Source organism: Triticum urartu, chromosome 1 (assembly GCF_003073215.2).
Source record: "Triticum urartu cultivar G1812 chromosome 1, Tu2.1, whole genome shotgun sequence".
Classification (NCBI taxonomy): Eukaryota; Viridiplantae; Streptophyta; class Magnoliopsida; order Poales; family Poaceae; genus Triticum; species Triticum urartu.
This window is the reverse complement of record NC_053022.1, coordinates 275,358,687-275,377,099: the sequence shown is the minus strand read 5'-3', so window position 1 is coordinate 275,377,099 and position 18,413 is coordinate 275,358,687.

Here is an 18,413-nt window from a genome sequence, read left to right as displayed (position 1 = left end):
CCAGAGGGTGTGAAGCGGAAGTGTACGTGATGATTCCACCCTAGCCTTACCAAAGCGGACCCCCTCTTGATAGTACGGTGACTCCTACGAAACTAGTCCACCAATAAGAAACGAAAGAGCTACACCGTCTTGAAAAACACTCCGAGGGGAAAGAAATCGTCTCGAGCCAAAGGATGAATCTCTGAAATGCTCAAAGCACATGATTAGTCCGCAAATATGTTTTCATCAATCACCAAAACTACATCGAGAGAGATATGCCTTAACAACAGGGGGGCCATGAGGGTGTAGGGCGTGCCTGGGGGGGGGGTAGGTGCGCCCCGTACCTCGTGGCTTCCCTGTTGGTTGCTTGACGTAGGGTCCAAGTCTCCTGGATCATGTTCGTTCCGAAAATCACGTTCCTGAAGGTTTCATTCCGCTTGGACTCTCGTTTGACATTCTTTTTCTGCGAAACTCTGAAATAGGCAAAAAACAACAATTTTGGGCTAGGCCTCCGGTTAATAGGTTAGTCCCAAAAACAATATAAAAGTGAATAATAAAGCCCAATAATGTCCAAAATAGAAGATAATATAGCATGGAGCAATCAAAAATTATAGATACGTTGGAGACGTATCAAGCATCCCCAAGCTTAATTCCTGCTCGTCCTCGAGTAGGTAAATGATAAAAATAGAATTTTTGATGTGGAATGCTACTAGGCATAATTTCAATGTAGTTCTTCTTAATTGTGGCATGAATATTCAGATCCGAAAGATTCAAGACAAAAGCTTTGACATAGAAATAATAATACTTCAAGCATACTAACTAAGCAATTATGTCTTCCCAAAATAACATGGCCAAAGAAAGTTATCCCTACAAAATCATATAGTCTCGCTACGCTCCATCTTCACCACACAAAGTATTCAAATCATGCACAACCCTGATGACAAGCGAAGCAATTGTTTCATACTTTTAATGTTCTCAAACTTTTTCAATCTTCACGCAATACATGAGCGTGAGCCACGGACATAGCACTATAGGTGGAATAGAATGGTGGTTGTGGAGAAGACAAAAAGGGACAAGATAGTCTGACATCAACTAGGCGTATCAACGGGCTATGGAGATGCCCATCAATAGATATCAATGTGAGTGAGTAGGGATTGCCATGCAACGGATGCACTAGAGCTATAAGTATATGAAAGATCAAAAAGAAACTAAGTGGGTGTGCATCCAACTTGCTTTCTCACGAAGACCTAGGGAATTTTGAGCAAGCCCATCATTGGAATATACAAGCGAAGTTGTATAATGAAAAATTCCCACTAGTATATGAAAGTGATAACATAGGAGACTCTCTATCATGAGGATCATGGTGCTACTTTGAAGCACAAGTGTGGTAAAAGGATAGTAGCATTTTCCCTTCTCTCTTTTTCTCTCATTTTTTTATTTGGGCCTTTTCTCTTTTTTATGGCCTCTTTTTTAGTCCGAAGTCTCATCCCGACTTGTGGGGGAATCATAGTCTCCATCATCCTTTCCTCACTGGGACAATGCTCTAATAATGATGATCATCACACTTTTATTTACTTACAACTCATGAATTACAACTTGATACTTAGAACAAGATATGATTCTATATGAATGCCTCTGGCGGTGTACCAGGATGTGCAATGATTCATGAGTGACATGTATGAAAGAATTATGAACAATGACTTTGCCACAAATACAATATCAACTATATGATCATGCATAGCAATATGACAATGATGAAGCGTGTCATGATAAACGAAATGGTGGAAACTTGCATGTCGATATATCTAGGAATGGCTATGGAAATGCCCTAATAGGTAGGTATGGTGGCTGTTTTGAGGAAGGTATATGGTGGGTGTATGATACCGGCGAAAGGTGCGCGGTATTAGAGAGGCTAGCAATGGTGGAAGGGCGAGAGTGCGTATAATCCATGGACTCAACATTAGTCATAAAGAACTCACATACTAATTGAAAAAATCTATTAATTATCGAAGCAAAGTATTACGCGCATGCTCCTAGGGGGATAGATTGGTAGGAAAATACCACCACTCGTCCCCGACCGCCACTCATAAGGAGGACAATCAATAAATACATCATGCTCCGACTTCTTAACATAACGGTTCACCATACGTGCATGCTACGGGAATCACAAACTTCAACACAATAATTTCTCAAATTCACAACTACTCAACTAGCACGACTCTAATATCACCATCTCCATATCTCAAAACAATTATCAAGCATCAAACTTCTCTTAGTATTCAAAACACTCATAAGAAAGTTTTTACTAATCTTGAATACCTAGCATATTAGGATTATTTAAGAAAATTACCATGCTATTTAAGACTCTCAAAATAATCTAAGTGAAGCATGAGAGATCAATAGTTTCTATAAAAGAAATCCACCACGGTGCTCTAAAAGATATAAGTGAAGTACTAGAGCAAAACTATATAACTCAAAAGATATAAGTGAAGCACATAGAGTATTCCAATAATTTCCGAATCATGTGTGTCTCTCTCAAAAGGTGTGTGCAGCAAGTATGGTTGTGGTAAACTAAAAAATAAAGACTCAAATCATACAAGACGCTCCAAGCCAAACTCATATCATGTGGTGAATAAAAATATAGCTCCAAGTAAAGTTACCGATGGAAGTAGACGAAGAGGGGATGCCTTCCGGGGCATCCCCAAGATTTGCCTTTTTGGTGTCCTTAGATTATCTTGGGGGTGCCATGGGCATCCCCAAGCTTAGGCTCTTGCCACTCCTTGTTCCATAATCCATCAAATCCTTATCCGAAACTTGAAAACTTCACAACACAAAACTTAAAGTAGAAAATCTCGTGAGCTCCGTTAGCGAAAGAAAACAAAAGACCACTTCAAGGTACTGTAATGAACTCATTCTTTATTTATATTGGTGTTAAACCTTATGTATTCCAACTTCTCTATGGTTTATAAACTATTTTACTAGCCATAGATTCATCAAAATAAGCAAACAACACACGAAAAACAGAATCTGTCAAAAACAGAACAGTCTGTAGTAATCTATAGCTAGCGCAAGATCTGGAACCCCAAAAATTCTAAAATAAATTGCTGGACGTGAGGAATTTATCTATTAATCATATGCAAAAATAATTAACTAAATAGCACTTTCCAAATAAAAATGTCAGCAGTTCTCGTGAGCGCTAAAGTTTCTGTTTTTTACAGCAAGATTAACAAGACTTTCCCCAAGTCTTCTCAACGGTTCTACTTGGCACAAACACTAATTTAAAACAATAATGAGGTTAGCTAACTCACCTCTAGAAGGCTCCCCCGATTGGGCCATTCGTGGCCGTCAGATCAGGGAAAAAATCCCACCTCGGCTCTCTTCATCCGTTAGATATTCACTGTGTGTTTCACCTTGCTGTTTCTTTCACCTGTGTATGACGAGTGGGCCGCTTCGTCGATGGGGTCGCGATGTGTTGGGTGGGTGCAGGGTGAAATGGTACGATTGGTCATTCATTCCGAAAAGCCCATTGGTCGCCCAAACCCCACAGCCGCACGCCCCCGCCTCCTTCCTCCCTCACTCGTCTCAGCCACACGAACCCTAGCCGCTATCCCACCCACATCCGTCCTCCATCCCTGGTACGAGCTCTTCCTCCTCTGTCTATGTCTGCCCCGAGCTCTTCCTCCTCTGTCCTCACATGCTCCACCCCGAGCCCTGCCTCTTCCACCCCACCCGGACTTCGCCCCGTCCGTTCGCGCACCAGTTTAAAGGGCAGGGCCAGAGAGCCGTGGCGAGTCCTCGAGAGAGGAGAGGAAGGCAAAGGCGGAGCAGAGGAAATCAAGAAGGCCAGGGGGCGATGGAGGGAGCACACGGCCGAACGAACCCTAGCCGGCTAGCCCCCAACCCGCAGCTGCCACAATCCTCCCTCCTCACTTCCTCATCAACACAGGCGCTCACGCCCCTCCCCTCTCCCTCCTTCCCGCAGCCCCCGCATTTGACGAGATCCACCGCCTCCCTGAGGTCCTTATCCACCCAGGTCACGAGGAAGCCGCGGAAGGAGGAAATCAGCTGGGCGTCACCAGCCGGAGAAGGAGGAGAGGCGCGGATGCCAGCCAAGGAGGCAGATTGGCTTGCCTCTACTGCACCGTGAGCGTAGCCGCTGCCTCTGCACCCACCTTGCTCGGCCATCATGGGAGGATGCTCACCGTCAAAGAGCAGCCGCAGGTGCCACACCATTACAAGAGTTGCAGCGAGTAGGAGGTGATGATGCGTCGCCCCATTGACAAGAGCAGGGTGGCGGATTGGATCGAGGGTGCCTGCATGGCCACGCCACCGCTGCCGCCTGGAGTCGCCTTGGGCGCCTCCTCGAGTGACCTCCATCGCCGCCCCGAGTCAACTCCACCACTGCCGCCAGGAATCCCATCCCCGGCGAGGTAACTTCCTCTGAATCACTGCTCTTCCTGGTCTTCTTGCCCTGCTTATTACACGTGTGATGTGTGCGTGCTTGCTGTTGATGTGCTGCGTGTGTGCTTGCTTGTTGTGTGCATACTTGCTGGCTTGTTGCTCGGTGCTTTGTCTGGGTGTTGGGCTGCTGATGGCCTGATGTTGATGCTTTGTTGTAATATTTGTATAATGCTTGTATCTTGTATGAAGCTACGAAGCTATGTTTTGTTGTATACTAACTTTGTTGCTTGCTGCGGTTGACCTGCTGATGTTGCTACTGTGCTGGCCAGGGAGTGAGTCAAGTGACATACAGACACAAGAAATATTCAGTTATGAGGATTGAAGAAATTAATGATCATTCCGTCATTGAGGATTTGAGAAGAGGCATCAATGCTCCAGTAGAGGTGTCATTGAAGTTGTGGCTGTCAATAGTCCTTTTATTGATGCTAAGTACATGGTAAGGAAATAATGCTATATGATTTGCATATTTTTTGCTATGAGAACTTCTGCAACTGAAACTCAAAGTTTAGGTGTTGAACTCATAGTTTTGCAGTAGTTAGTTTTGTACTACTTTGTATCAAAATTGCATCAGACCATGTTGCACTGTATTTAGAGCATAGAAAAATTACTTAACACCTAATTTTGCACAATTGGGTTCCTACTTTTTTCTATTATTAGGTGCAATGACAGAAATCATCCAGTGGGATGTTCTACTGCATCGGAATTTGACAAATCTAAATCTGCCATTATATTCTTCCCTTCACCTCTCAAGTTAACACCCCTCCTCCCATTTATTGGACCATATGTTCAAGTATGAATCCACTCATGGCCCCTTTAAAGGATCCATTAAGATCGTGGATGATTCAGTATTGGAGATTAATGCGAAAAGATCACAACCACGGGTGAAAGGTAAATATGCCAGGGTTAGCTAATTGTTTGCCATATTAGTGCGGTTGAGATATATGTCACGGTTTCTAAATATGCATGACATGTTGTGCTGAAATAAGGACATGTGAAGCAATGAAGTCACCAATGTAACATTATTAGTTAATAACTGATTTATAGTTTAGATCCCCATGTTTTTCGCACATTCATACGGACATATAATAGCTTATAAGCGCACGCTTGTTGTACATCTTGAGTACTGCTTGTTCCTTCTCTTATTTTGATTCTTATGTTCACATGTTGATTTTTTGTCATAGAGGGAAAGGAGAAGTCTGAATGCGCCAACAAGTAGCGACCAATGAGCTGTCGTCTATGGATTGGCTAAGGGAGGAGTTGTCTTGTGCTGCAAGGGCATCTTGTAGATCGATTTCCTTGGTTGGATGTGTCTCAGATTCTAATTAGTATTTAATTTCCTTAGTTTTAACTTATAACCGGACAAAAATTGTTATTGCACCTGAATATTTGATTATGAATCTAAGTTATGGGAAATAGGTGGAGTAAGAGGAAATGAGGCGTTGTTCGATGGGGCCTTGCCACGGTTGCCTTGAGTTTTCGCATCGAAGCACCACTTTGTATGGCTAGCCTTCCATGGCTACATCGAGGGTCCCAATCTGCAGGCGAGCTCTCCTTTTCATCTGCAGGTTATGAGTCATCTCCACCTCAATGAGATTTAGTTTCCACATTAACGACTATAGGTTTCTTAATGTTTTGGAGTGGTCTACTTTCATTGTCTCCGGTTCAGTTGTGTATTTCTTTGCGCCCATGTTCGCTTCAGTATTCCCTTCCAATTCTCACACTATGGTTGCAGCTTCTTTATTTATGTTGGACTGTTCTATGAATTGCCACCATGAAACTTGTTGAAAATAGTGTTGTCGGGTGATAATCATTCTTGGCAGTGATTCTTGTTGTGGTTGGGATATTGATGCAGATATACCACGAAGGGAAGATCTGCCTCACTGTGCACTTCAGGCGCGCGCACACTAGCGATGGTATAGGATTGGCTTCCTGGTGGAATCAGGTGCACGTCGTCCATGGTGGCCTATCGTGGGTGTTGGTGGGCGGCTAGAGGCGCTGTAGCAGGTCAATTTATCTGACTACTGAAAATGAGCTTCAGAATATCTGTAGAACGTAGCCCACTTCCAGCCAAATATTAATTATGATAAATCCACCATGTACCATGATCATTTGAACAGTCTTGCTTAAGTTTATGTTAGCCCTGTATGCTAATTTGAGAAGATTGTTAACTTTAAGGTGCGAACATTTATAAAATGATAATTGTACCGTTTTTTGGGATTTTGTGATTCCTATGGAATTAAGAGGTCATCTATTGGCCTATCCCTATTTGTAATTTCAAATAGTTATTTTTTGGTGCACTTCTATTTTAGAAATGAATCAGTAGCCAATTATGCTTGATGTTTCAAGCAGAACTAGAATTGGTAAACAACTATACGTGAAGCATATATGGAGGCGGGAATCTGGTTTGGTTTTTTGCTATGTGCCTATTTTCTTAACAAAATACTTGACTGGAGAGCAGATTCCAAATGGAGCTGCATTTCATGCGTTGGGGGCAGAAGTAGAATAAATAGTAAATCTTGATCTTATGGAGTGATGATTTACATTCTTTGTGTGATGAGATAATACACAACCTAGGTGTTATTTAGCTTGCTGCTGTAGAACAACTAACTATCATGATGTGTAGTTTTTGAATATTGAGTCCTTGAGTTTTGGGGAATGGTGCGCTCTAATTTGGAAGTGGTATTTCCTAATGTATTCGCACAGTTAGATATCATATTATATATTTTTTCTCTTACTTGAAATTTCTGCCATGTAAAGCTAGGTTGTCTTTGATTTGTTGTTGTGTTAGGTATTGAACAGACTGGCTTGTTTGCCTAACCTTCCTTTCCTTCTATTTTGCAGGCTCTAGAATCGCTAAGGTTGCTCCTTCTCTGTTCCTTTGGTCAATGTTTCTCCTTGTCATTCTTTTCTAAGCACTGCACTTTTCTACCCTATTTGTTTACTTCTTATTATCATGTTAATTCCTCCGTTCCTGATTTTTCCAGGTGTCATGTTTGTGTGTTTGTTTTTGTGGTGCTGCTTATATGTGTGACTACCGTATGATCATATATATATGCTGAAAAGTAAAATGATTTTTCCTTGGCACGATACATAATTTGTAATGAGATGGTAGTACATCAGTGTATTTACAGGAAAAAAATTATAGTCGTATATATATAATTTGCATCTATAGTGTACATCAGCTGAAAAGAACATTCTTCTACTCTTTCTTGATGTATGCTATCGTATATTGCTTCTCTACTTGCTCAAAATCAAATTTGCATCTATGAAAAGGTAAGAAATTAAGGCGAGTGAGATGGCAGTAGATTGGCATGTTTACAGAAAAAACAAATAGCCATGCAAGTTTGAAAGAACATATTTTTACTATTTCTTGCTATATGCATATTTCCCGTCTTCTTCCTTCAGAATCAAATGTGCGTCTACTAAAGGATAAGAAATTAAGGCTGCAATCTAAGAATAGAATCAAATGTGCATATACTAAAGGATAAGAAATTAAGGCTGCAATCTAAGAATACTTTTATTTGCCATTCTGAATTTCTATCACAACACAGAGGAATGAGGAATGGATACAGGAGGCATGGCGTAAGCGTAGGGGTCAGCCAGGGCACAATGCAGGAGTTTGCCCATATCCTCTCAAAGTTAGTTCTTGCTCTTCTTGTCCCTACTACCTCGCCTGCCAACTCTCTGATAGAGTATTTTATTTCTGCAATGTATTTTATTCTTTGAAGAAATTAAATTTTTTTCATAGCTTCTTGGCATACTATGGATTGAATTCTTTGTGAGAAGAAGCAAATGATGGTAGCAGTTCCTACAAGAAGATACCAGACATGTAATATCTTGATAGAAGAGAAAATCTACATTTTATTCATGTGAAAATTTAGGGTGGATTTGTGTTTTTCAGAAATGAGGCAACCTTACATGTTGACAGTAAGTTGACTACCAGTTTAAAAGCTTATGTTTGCAAAGTGTTTCCTGGTATAACCCCCCCCACTCTCTCTCTTGATTGATATATCCATATATCAAAGGGGAATCATAGTTACTTTTAACAGGGATTGGTGGTTCATCACAATTTTTCTAGCTTCTTTTGTCCTCCAAATGATATAGAAGGCAGTCGTCAAGTTGCATCCTCTAATTTCTCGTGATTTTTGTAGGACCTACTATGATGCATATTTGAAAGAGTGCATCTATCGTTTCAGCTGAAAATTGATCTCTATTTGAAGGAGTGCATCTATTGTGCATCTACGCCAGAAGACAGTGTGCTGTTTTTTATTCCATGCTCCAAATATTTCATGTCCGATTCATAGACATCCTTGAATTGCTTAATGATGATGGCATGTTTGGTGTTCATATTTTTGTCAGCCAAATAATAATAGGTGCACTTGATTGTTTGAGGAAATGCCAACTGAAAGCTAAATTCAGTTAGAATTAGATTTTTGCACGTGTGTTCTTGATGCTTCATGTACGACCAGTTCTCTCGAATAATGAGTTACTCCCTCAATTTTACAATAGAGATAATTTGTCAAAATTGTGTTTTTGTGAACATGCATAGGGCCTCTCAGTCTTTAACCCTGACTATAAAAATCCATTGATGGAAGCTGGGGAGGGCTGAGATGAACATCCGGCTCCCTGGGTCTAAGCCATCGAGATGGGAGAGACGACGTTTCCATGTCATCAACTCCAGCAGCCGGACAAGGCATATAAAAACCATGGATCCTTGCTCCCCAGGCCGCAAAATGATCACAGTGATGTCATGATCAAAGTGATGTCTACGACCTCCTCCTAGATGTATTAATCTCAACCTCATGTTTGGTTTTCTTCCCTTTTCTCTTCTAATGATGTAATTTCTTTTACTAAGATAACACCATGTTTGTTGTAATGCCTTATTTGATGTAAGATCCCTTTTCTACTTCGAATGAATTTACTGCATATATTTCTTATTTAGTTTAGTTCATCATTCAGAGAGGATGGAATATTTTTGTCCTTCATAGGTTAAATGAGCATTGTGTAGTCCTTCACAGGTTAAATGAGCATTGCGTAAAAGTATGTCTAAGTTCTCTTTCTTCAAATGCTTCAAGTAAATGAAATTGTTTATTTCGAATTTAATACCTTTTAATAATAATAATCATAATGAGAGAGGGGTATGCTTCTCTCTCTCTCTCTCGGCAAATGTTACTTTAGACAACATGTACTAAGAAATAAAAACTCTAGAAATGTGTTCGAATCTCACAAAAAGTGTTTGTAGTTCTTATTCATACTTGAAACACGTGAGGCTCTGCAAATTAAACCATGTTTTTTTCAAGGCGCATATGGATTTAGCAGACCACAACTAAACCGACTGTATATACATGGCCTGTCCTTAGTAAAGGAAACTATTTTCATCGCGAACATGGCTTTAGTTGAAGGTTCTTGCAGCATGAAACTACTTTCATCGACAACATGTATTCAGCAGGTCTCTGCGCCATTTGGCGCAACGGTTCAACTAGTTAAACATAAAAAACACAACCAAAACAGAGGCTAGATAAATTATTTATTACTAAACAGGAGCAAAAAGCAAGGAATAAAAATAAAATTGGGTTGCCTCCCAACAAGAGCTATCGTTTAACGCCCCTAGCTAGGCATAAAAAGCAAGGATAGATCCAGGTATTGCCATCTTTGGTAGGTAATTCTTCAATGAGGCATCTACCAATAACATCCCAAAATTCTAAATTTTGGAATGTTATATTAAATAAATAATAGTGATTGTTTATTTGATTTTTGTGTAATTGATTGTGTGAAATTGAGTCAAAATTTAAGACTTTTTGAAAGTTGAATGAGAGGGAATAAAAGGACTTTCCCAAAACTTTCATCTTGCATTTTGATCTTCCTGAATTCAAAATTCATTTCATCACAAAACCCTAGAGTGAAGATGATATGACTTCTTCCATTTAACGAAATGAAAAAGGGGTTTTGAAGTTGATTTGAATTCCATTTGAACAATAGTCCAACTCAGAAACTCTATGCCACTCAAGGATTTTCATGAGAGAAGATAATAGGACTTCTTCAGAATATATGAAATAGAGTGGGAAGTGATGAGGAGCACTTTTGAATTTCATTTGGTTCATTTTTTGAAAAGTTTTCCGTTTTGAGTTTCAAAATCCATTCATTCAAATAAAATAAAGAGAGAAGGAAATATGACTCCTTTAATTATCAGAAAGAAAATGGAAATGGATTATGAAACCAATAGACGATTATTTAAAATAATATTTGAAACCATTTGCATCTCATGATTTATGGTATTTTGGAGTTTTCTCGAATGTTCAAATATTATTTTCCACTCAAGAAAACTGAAGGAGAGGGGATAAGATGACTTCCTCAAAATATAAAAGAGGTGGGAATTTCATTTGAATATTATTTGGAGTTTTTAGAACTTATTTGGTATTTATTCAATTTGCAAAAAGTGCATTAAATGCATTAGGAAAATATTTTCAAATTCTTCTATGCTTGATTAAATGTTCACTGTGTTACAGATATTCAGAGATAATTTTAGAAATTATCGCGGTATTTTTTTAGGATTTTGTTTCGTTTCGTTTGGCCTCGGAAAGTTTTTGTAAAAAAAAACAACACCCGCGCGCAGGCCCAGCCAGCCATGCACTTCGGCCCGCGGTCTGCTCCCAACGCCCAAAGGCCACCGCTCGCTCGCCTGACCCGCCTCTCTCTCTCGCTCGCATGCAGCTGTCGCTGCCAGGAGTGCTCCACCCCCATCGTCCCCAACCTCCCGTCTCTCCCGCTCGGGATAGAGCACGAGCCCGCCGCCCGCAACCACCGCACCTCGCCTTCGGGGATAAGGCTAATCCCGCCACCCTGAGCACCCCTCTCCGCGCCTATAAAAGCCTCGGAGCCTCCTCTCTCCATGCTGCCCACTTGCTCGTCGGCTGGAGCTACTTCTCCGGAGAAGCTCGTCGGCCGTATGCCACTATGAGGCCCCAAACTCTGTCAACTTGTTCCCCTGCTCCACGCGCACCTTGTTGACAACTTTTTGTGGTCTAGGGGACACCGGAGTCGTCGCACGGACGACGTCCGAACCGCCGGAGTTCGCCGGAGCGCCACCCTTCCTTCGCTCCGTCTCTATCACCCCAACGCGCGCCGCCTCCACCACCGGACAGCCCCCGACGCGCCGGCCCCATTTGTCTTCTTTCCCGCCGCCGAGGACCTCCGCAGGCCGTCACCCCGTCGCTGCCCAACGCCGCGCCGCCGTACCCTGCACGTCACCGACGCCGACACTGCCGCTCACTGTGAGCTTCCCCCCGTTCTGTTTGTTTTTTGTTTAAAATGGTTAACCAAGGTTTTATTAAACCATGCGGTTTTAGTGAAAAACCGGTCTCTGGTTTTCTTTTTATTTAGCTGCGGTAGTTGTTTTTATTAGTTAGTGGCTGTTCACCGTATAGCTGCCGCAGTGAACACTCTCTAGCCTCTCACAGTGCGCCATGTGGCCAGGGACTTGATCGCTATATTTTTCTTCACTGTTAGGTCCCTGTAAATTTTAGTTTAGCCGCTAAACTTAGATTAGCCACAACTTTTTAACCCTAGATCCAAACTCGATGAAACGAGTGGCAAATTCTTTGTATTGATTAGATCTATCCAGTAGTGTCATCTTTGTAAACTTTTGTCGGATTCGAATTTGAAATTATTCAGATTTGAATTCAAACTTCAAATGGCCATATCTCCTAAACCGTAGCTCCGATTGGTGTGATTTTTTTGCACTGTGTCACTGTAGCCAAACCCTACCACCTGGACCTTTGTCACTATACTTTTCACACGATTAGTATCTGTCCATGATAGTTTTATTACTATGCAAGTATGCACGATAGATCACATCACAGTTTTGCACCTTATGTCACTTATTGTTTTGCACCTAGAATTATTTGCATGCAAGTTTTGTGTGTTGGATCCCCATTTGGTTTTCCGAGTCATTTGTGTTGTATGTTATTGCTCTTTGGAATGATTGCTTATGTGAATGCAATGTTTGAATTTATAGATTTTCATCAGAGAGTGACGGATAGTTCTATTAAGTAAATTTCTGAGAGTGATATAATCTTCATCAACTATTACCAAGCAAGTTCACATTTGACCATTCTTCCAATTACCTATGTTTTATATTATGCACTTAGTCCTTTTGTGGTAGGATTGCATGGTAGGATTTATTGTTGCCAGATGGCTATGCCGTTACCTAGTAGTTCATTGAGGTAGGTTTGAACCATATACCTTTGTCACCATCGCGTAAGTTTAATTTTGCCTCGCCAATGTAGACGTGGATTGGGAAGTGTTCATTGTGAGAGATGAGTGACAAAGTAGTAAGTAGAACCAATATAACTTGATGAACTACCTGGGCGGAGGTTTGGTTTGAATGGTGGCGAAGTACAGTGGGAGCATGCATGGGAAATCCATGGTGGTGCACCACTAGTGGTCTGTCCGCCCAGGCTCAAAGAGCTCAATCATATTCTCATGTCTAGAAGCTTCCGTGTGCAGCCACAAGCCAATATGGGCTCTGGCTTAGTTGAGTAGATAGTGTGACCCCTTCCGGGATGGGCTAGCAGATGTAGAATGATGTAGGTGTACCGGCCTATCCGTGGGTTAAGGGGGAACATTTTCGAAAGGCTATGTCTTGGTCATCCTGTTCTCAAACGCCAGGCAGTGCGAGAACTTCAAGGGAGGTGATCGAGTCTTGTGGGGAAATGTGCGCAAACCTCTGTAGAGTGTTAAAACCTAATCGATTAGCCGTGTCCCCGGTTATGGACAACTTGAGCATCTAGTAGTGGAAATGCTGAGAGATCTCATCACTATTAATTAAATAGTTGGGTTTTAAATGAAACTTTGGGAATGGATTAAGTTGGGTTTACCAACTCATCCTATGCTATATAGTAGTGGTAGAATAATATCTTTTATTCTAGGGAAAACTAGCTTTATGCAAAAACTAAACTTATAGCTTTCCACCAGCCAAATTGCATGTACAAATAGGTGCATTATTCTTATGATGTGACTTGCCAGTACATTCAATGTACTGACCTACAGGGCTGCAACGTCTTATGTTGCAGGAATTTCTACGATGAGTAAGAGTTACGTTGTAGGGTTACGGTCTACACTCAACTTGTCGTTGGCGTTGATGGACTCCACACCCTTATGTTTGTTTCCGCTGAGACTTATGAGGTATATATCAGTTTTACGTTATTTATACATGTGATTGCACTTTGATATATACATTGATGTACTGTGTGTGCCAGCATACCGATCTAGGGATGGCACAGATACACAGAGGCTTGACCATTTGAGGTCGGGTCGCTACACATCCTTAGTAATTTCTTTATTTTTATTGATTATCAAACTTTTAGGCACAAGATCAATTTTTTTTCATTTGTAACAAATGGTTCCTTAATGATAGCAAAAAGATTAGGATGAATACTTATAGATTTGAGATCCGCAGTTTCCTTACTAGAGGATTCACCTTTACTTTTAGGAACATACATAAACTTGGCAATTTTAGTGGGAGAACTTGGACTATTATTTATGGAATAAAAAGCGGTTCCCAAGTTGGTAATAATATCCTCAAGTTTATCGATTCTAGTGGAATCCTGATTTATTTTCTCACTAACTATAGGTTCCTTTTCTTTAATATTTTTCAAAGTGACTCCTACTTTAGATCCATATTCAGTGATTCGGTTGTGGATCTTTTTAGCCAAATTTTCAATTAACTCTACAGTAGCAACCTTATTTTCAATAATTTCACGTCATTGCATTACATGCTCCAAAGTTAACATAGTTCCATTAACCAAAAGAGGTGGTGAGCCAACCAAATCTATCATAGCATTATAAGAATCAAAAGTATGGCTACCCAAGAAATTCCCTCCGGTAATGGTATCAAGGATATATCTGTACCAAGGAGTAGCGCCTACATAAAAATTGCGAAGAAGAATGGAAGTAGATTGCTTCCTGGTAGATCTATTTTGAGCATTGCAAATTCTATACCAAGCGTCTTTTAGATTTTCTCCCTCCCTTTGCTTAAAATTTAGAACTTCATTCTCGGGAGACAACGGAGAAGAAAAGGGACTAGCCATAACGACAAGCAAACGGAAAAGAGGCGAACGGAAAAGAGAGGGAGGATAGAGAGAGAGAGGGCGAATAAAACGGCAAGGGTGAAGTGGGGGAGAGGAAAATGAGAGGCAAATGGCAAATAATGTAATGCGGGAGATAAGGGTTTGTGATTGGTACTTGGTATGTTGATTTTTGCGTAGACCTCCCCAGCAACGGCGCCAGAAATACTTCTTGCTACCTCTTGAGCACTGCGTTGGTTTTCCCTTGAAGAGGAAAGGGTGATGCAACAAAGTAGCGTAAGTATTTCCCTCTGTTTTTGTGAACCAAGGTATCAATCCAGTAGGAGGCTACGCGCGAGTCCCTCGCACCTACACAAAACAAATAAATCCTCGCAACCAACACGATAAGGGGTTGTCAATCCCTACACGGTCACTTACGAGAGTGAGATCTGATAGATACGATAAGATAATGTTTTTGGTAATTTTATGATAAAGATGCAAAGTAAAATAAAAGGCAATGAAAATAACTAAGTGTTGGAAGATTAATATGATGAAGATAGACCCAGGGGGCATAGGTTTCACTAGTGGCTTCTCTCGAGAGCATAAGTATTTTACGGTGGGTGAGCAAATTACTGTTGAGCAATTGACAGAATTGAGCATAGTTATGAGAATATCTAGGTATGATAATGTATATAGGCATCACACCCAAGACAAGTAGACCAACTCCTTCCTGCATCTACTACTATTACTCCACACATCGACCACTATCCAGCATGCATCTAGCGTATTAAGTTCATAAGAACAGAGTAACACCTTAAGCAAGATGACATAATGTAGAGGGATAAATTCAAGCAATATGATAAAAACCCCATCTTGTTATCCTCGATGGCAACAATACAATACGTGCCTTGCTGCCCCTACTGTCACTGTGAAAGGACACCGCAAGATTGAACCCAAAGCTAAGCACTTCTCCCATTGCAAGAAAGATCAATCTAGTAGGCCAAACCAAACTGATAATTCGAAGAGACTTGCAAAGATAACCAATCATACATAAAAGAATTCAGAGAAGATTCAAATATTGTTCATAGATAAACTTGATCATAAACCCACAATTCATCGGTCTCAACAAACACACCACAAAAGAAGATTACATCAAATAGATCTCCACAAAAGAGGGGGAGAACTTTGTATTGAGATCCAAAAAGGGAGAAGAAGCCATCTAGCTAATAACTATGGACCCGAAGGTCTGAGCTAAACTACTCACACTTCATCGGAGAGGCTATGGTGTTGATGTAGAAGCCCTCCGTGATCGATGCCCCCTCCGGCGGAGCTCCGGAACAGGCCCCAAGATGGGATATCGTGGATACAGAAAGTTACGGCGGTGGAATTAGGGTTTTGGCTCCGTATTTGATCGTTTGGGGGTACGTAGGTATATATAGGAGGAAGGAGTACATCGGTGGAGCAACAGGGGGCCCACGAGGGTGGAGGGCGCGCCTGGGGGGGGGGGGGTAGGTGCACCTCTACCTCGTGGCTTCCCTGTTGGTTGCTTGACGTAGGGTCCAAGTCTCCCGGATTATGTTCGTTCCGAAAATCACGTTCCCGAAGGTTTCATTCCATTTGGACTCCGTTTGATATTCTTTTTCTGCGAAACTCTGAAATAGGCAAAAAAACAGCAATTCTGGGTTGGGCCTCCGGTTAATAGGTTAGTCCCAAAAATAATATAGAAGTGAATAATAAAGCCCAATAATGTCCAAAACAGAAGATAATATAGCATGGAGCAATCAAAAATTATAGATACGTTGGAGACGTATCAAGGAGTTGGGTGCACAAGCAGCATTCCTGCTTAGTACAAGTGGAGGCTAGCAAATAGATTGAGAAGCGACCAACCAAAAAGCAAAAAAGGGTATAAACGCGCATTGAACATAATTAACACCGAATAATGCATCACAAGTAGGATTTAACTTCATTGCATAACTATTGACTTTACGTGCATGTATAGGGAATCACAAACCTTAACACCAATATTCTTACTAAAGCATAATTACTCACCAACATGACTCCCATATGACTATCTCCATATCGCAAAAATATTGCAAGGAATCAAGTTTATCATATCCAATGATCTATATGAAAGTTTTCATTATATCCCTTTTGGGACCAAATTCATATCTTATGCAAATTACCATTGTGATTATCAACTCTCAAAAAGATATAAGTGAAGCATGAGAGCAAATTTCTTTTAAAAAATCATCTCTCAAAATAATATAAGTGAAGCATGAGAACATATTTCTTTAAAAAAAGCAACTCTCAAAATAATATAAGTGAAGCATGAGAGTTTATTTCTTTAAAATATAACCACCGCCATGCTCAAAAAGATATAAGTGAAGTACTAGAGCAACTACCTAACTCAAAAGAGTTAAGTGAAGCACATAGAGTATTCTAGCAAATCATGATATGTGTGTGGCTCTCTCAAACAAGTGTGTTCAGCAATGATGATTGTGACAAACCAAAAAGCAAACAAAGCAAAGACTCATATAATACAAGACGCACCAAGCAAAACTCATGATATGTGACGAATAAAAATATAGCTCCAAGTAAAATTACCTATGGTCGTTAGAAGAAAGAGGGGATGCCTTCCGGGGCATCCCCAAGCTTAGTTGCATGGGTGTCCTTGAATATTACCCTGGGGTGCCTTGGGCATCCCCAAGCTTAGGCTCTTGCCACTTCTTATCCCTTCATCCATCGTGATCTCACCCAAAACCACAAAACTTCAATCACACAAAACTTCAATCGCCACTTTAAGTACTGTTGCAAACCCATTCATATTTTGTTATTACTTTATACCTACTATATTCCAACTTTACCACGGCTTATACCCCTGATACAATCCATAGATTCATCAAAATAAGCACACATTGCAACAAAAACATAATCTCTCAAAAATAGAACAACCTGTAGTAATCATAACATTGACCATACTTCTGTAACTCGAAAAATTATGAAAGTGTGGACAATTTGTATATCAATCATGTGTAAAAAATTCAGAATTTTACCACGCTCTAGAAATTTTTAACAATTCTGCTACTGGACACAAAAGTTTCTGTTAATGCATAGAATCAAAGCAACTATCACCTAAATCATATCAAAGGCTTTGCTTGGCATAAACACTAATTAAAACACTAAAACACAATCATAAAAGTATCATAATCGTATATTTATTTAAAAATGGCAAGGAAACAAAAACTTAAAAGATAACTATTGGGTTGCCTCCCAACTATTGCTGTTGTTTTAAGTCCCTTGCTAGACATAATGCATAGGTTCAAGTGTTGTCATCTTTGGTTTTAGTAATCTTTGTAGGAGTTTTCTTGAACCCGGGAGGGTCTTTGCGCTTCCCATTATTCTCAGTAAATGAGACCATTTTAAGATCTAAAATATCCAAATTCTTATCACACAGTGTAATGAAAGTATTCATGCGATTGAGGTTCCCACTAATATTTTTGAGAGGTTCATTAAACTTTTGTAACTCGACCAAAATTTTCTCCATGTTACCCAGTTTGTCTAATATTTGAATCCCCTCTTGAGTAAAAGAAAATCCCTTATTTCATAGGCCGCATTGGCATCAATCTCAATAAAATTCCCTTTTCCAGCAAAATTCAAAAGTTGTCTATGGTGCATAGTTAAACCTATATAGAAATTGCAAAAAAATTTAAATCCCCTTTTACAGAGCAAATACAGTAAGATTCCATTAACCTATACCAAGAATCCTTAAGATTTTGTCCTTGTTTCTGCTTGAAGTAAAGAACTTCAAAATCTGGTGACAAAGGAGGGATAGTTATGCTAGTCATGATGACAAGGTAACTAAACAACGAGAGGGGATAGTGTATGGGGAATGTAGCATGCAATTTCAAA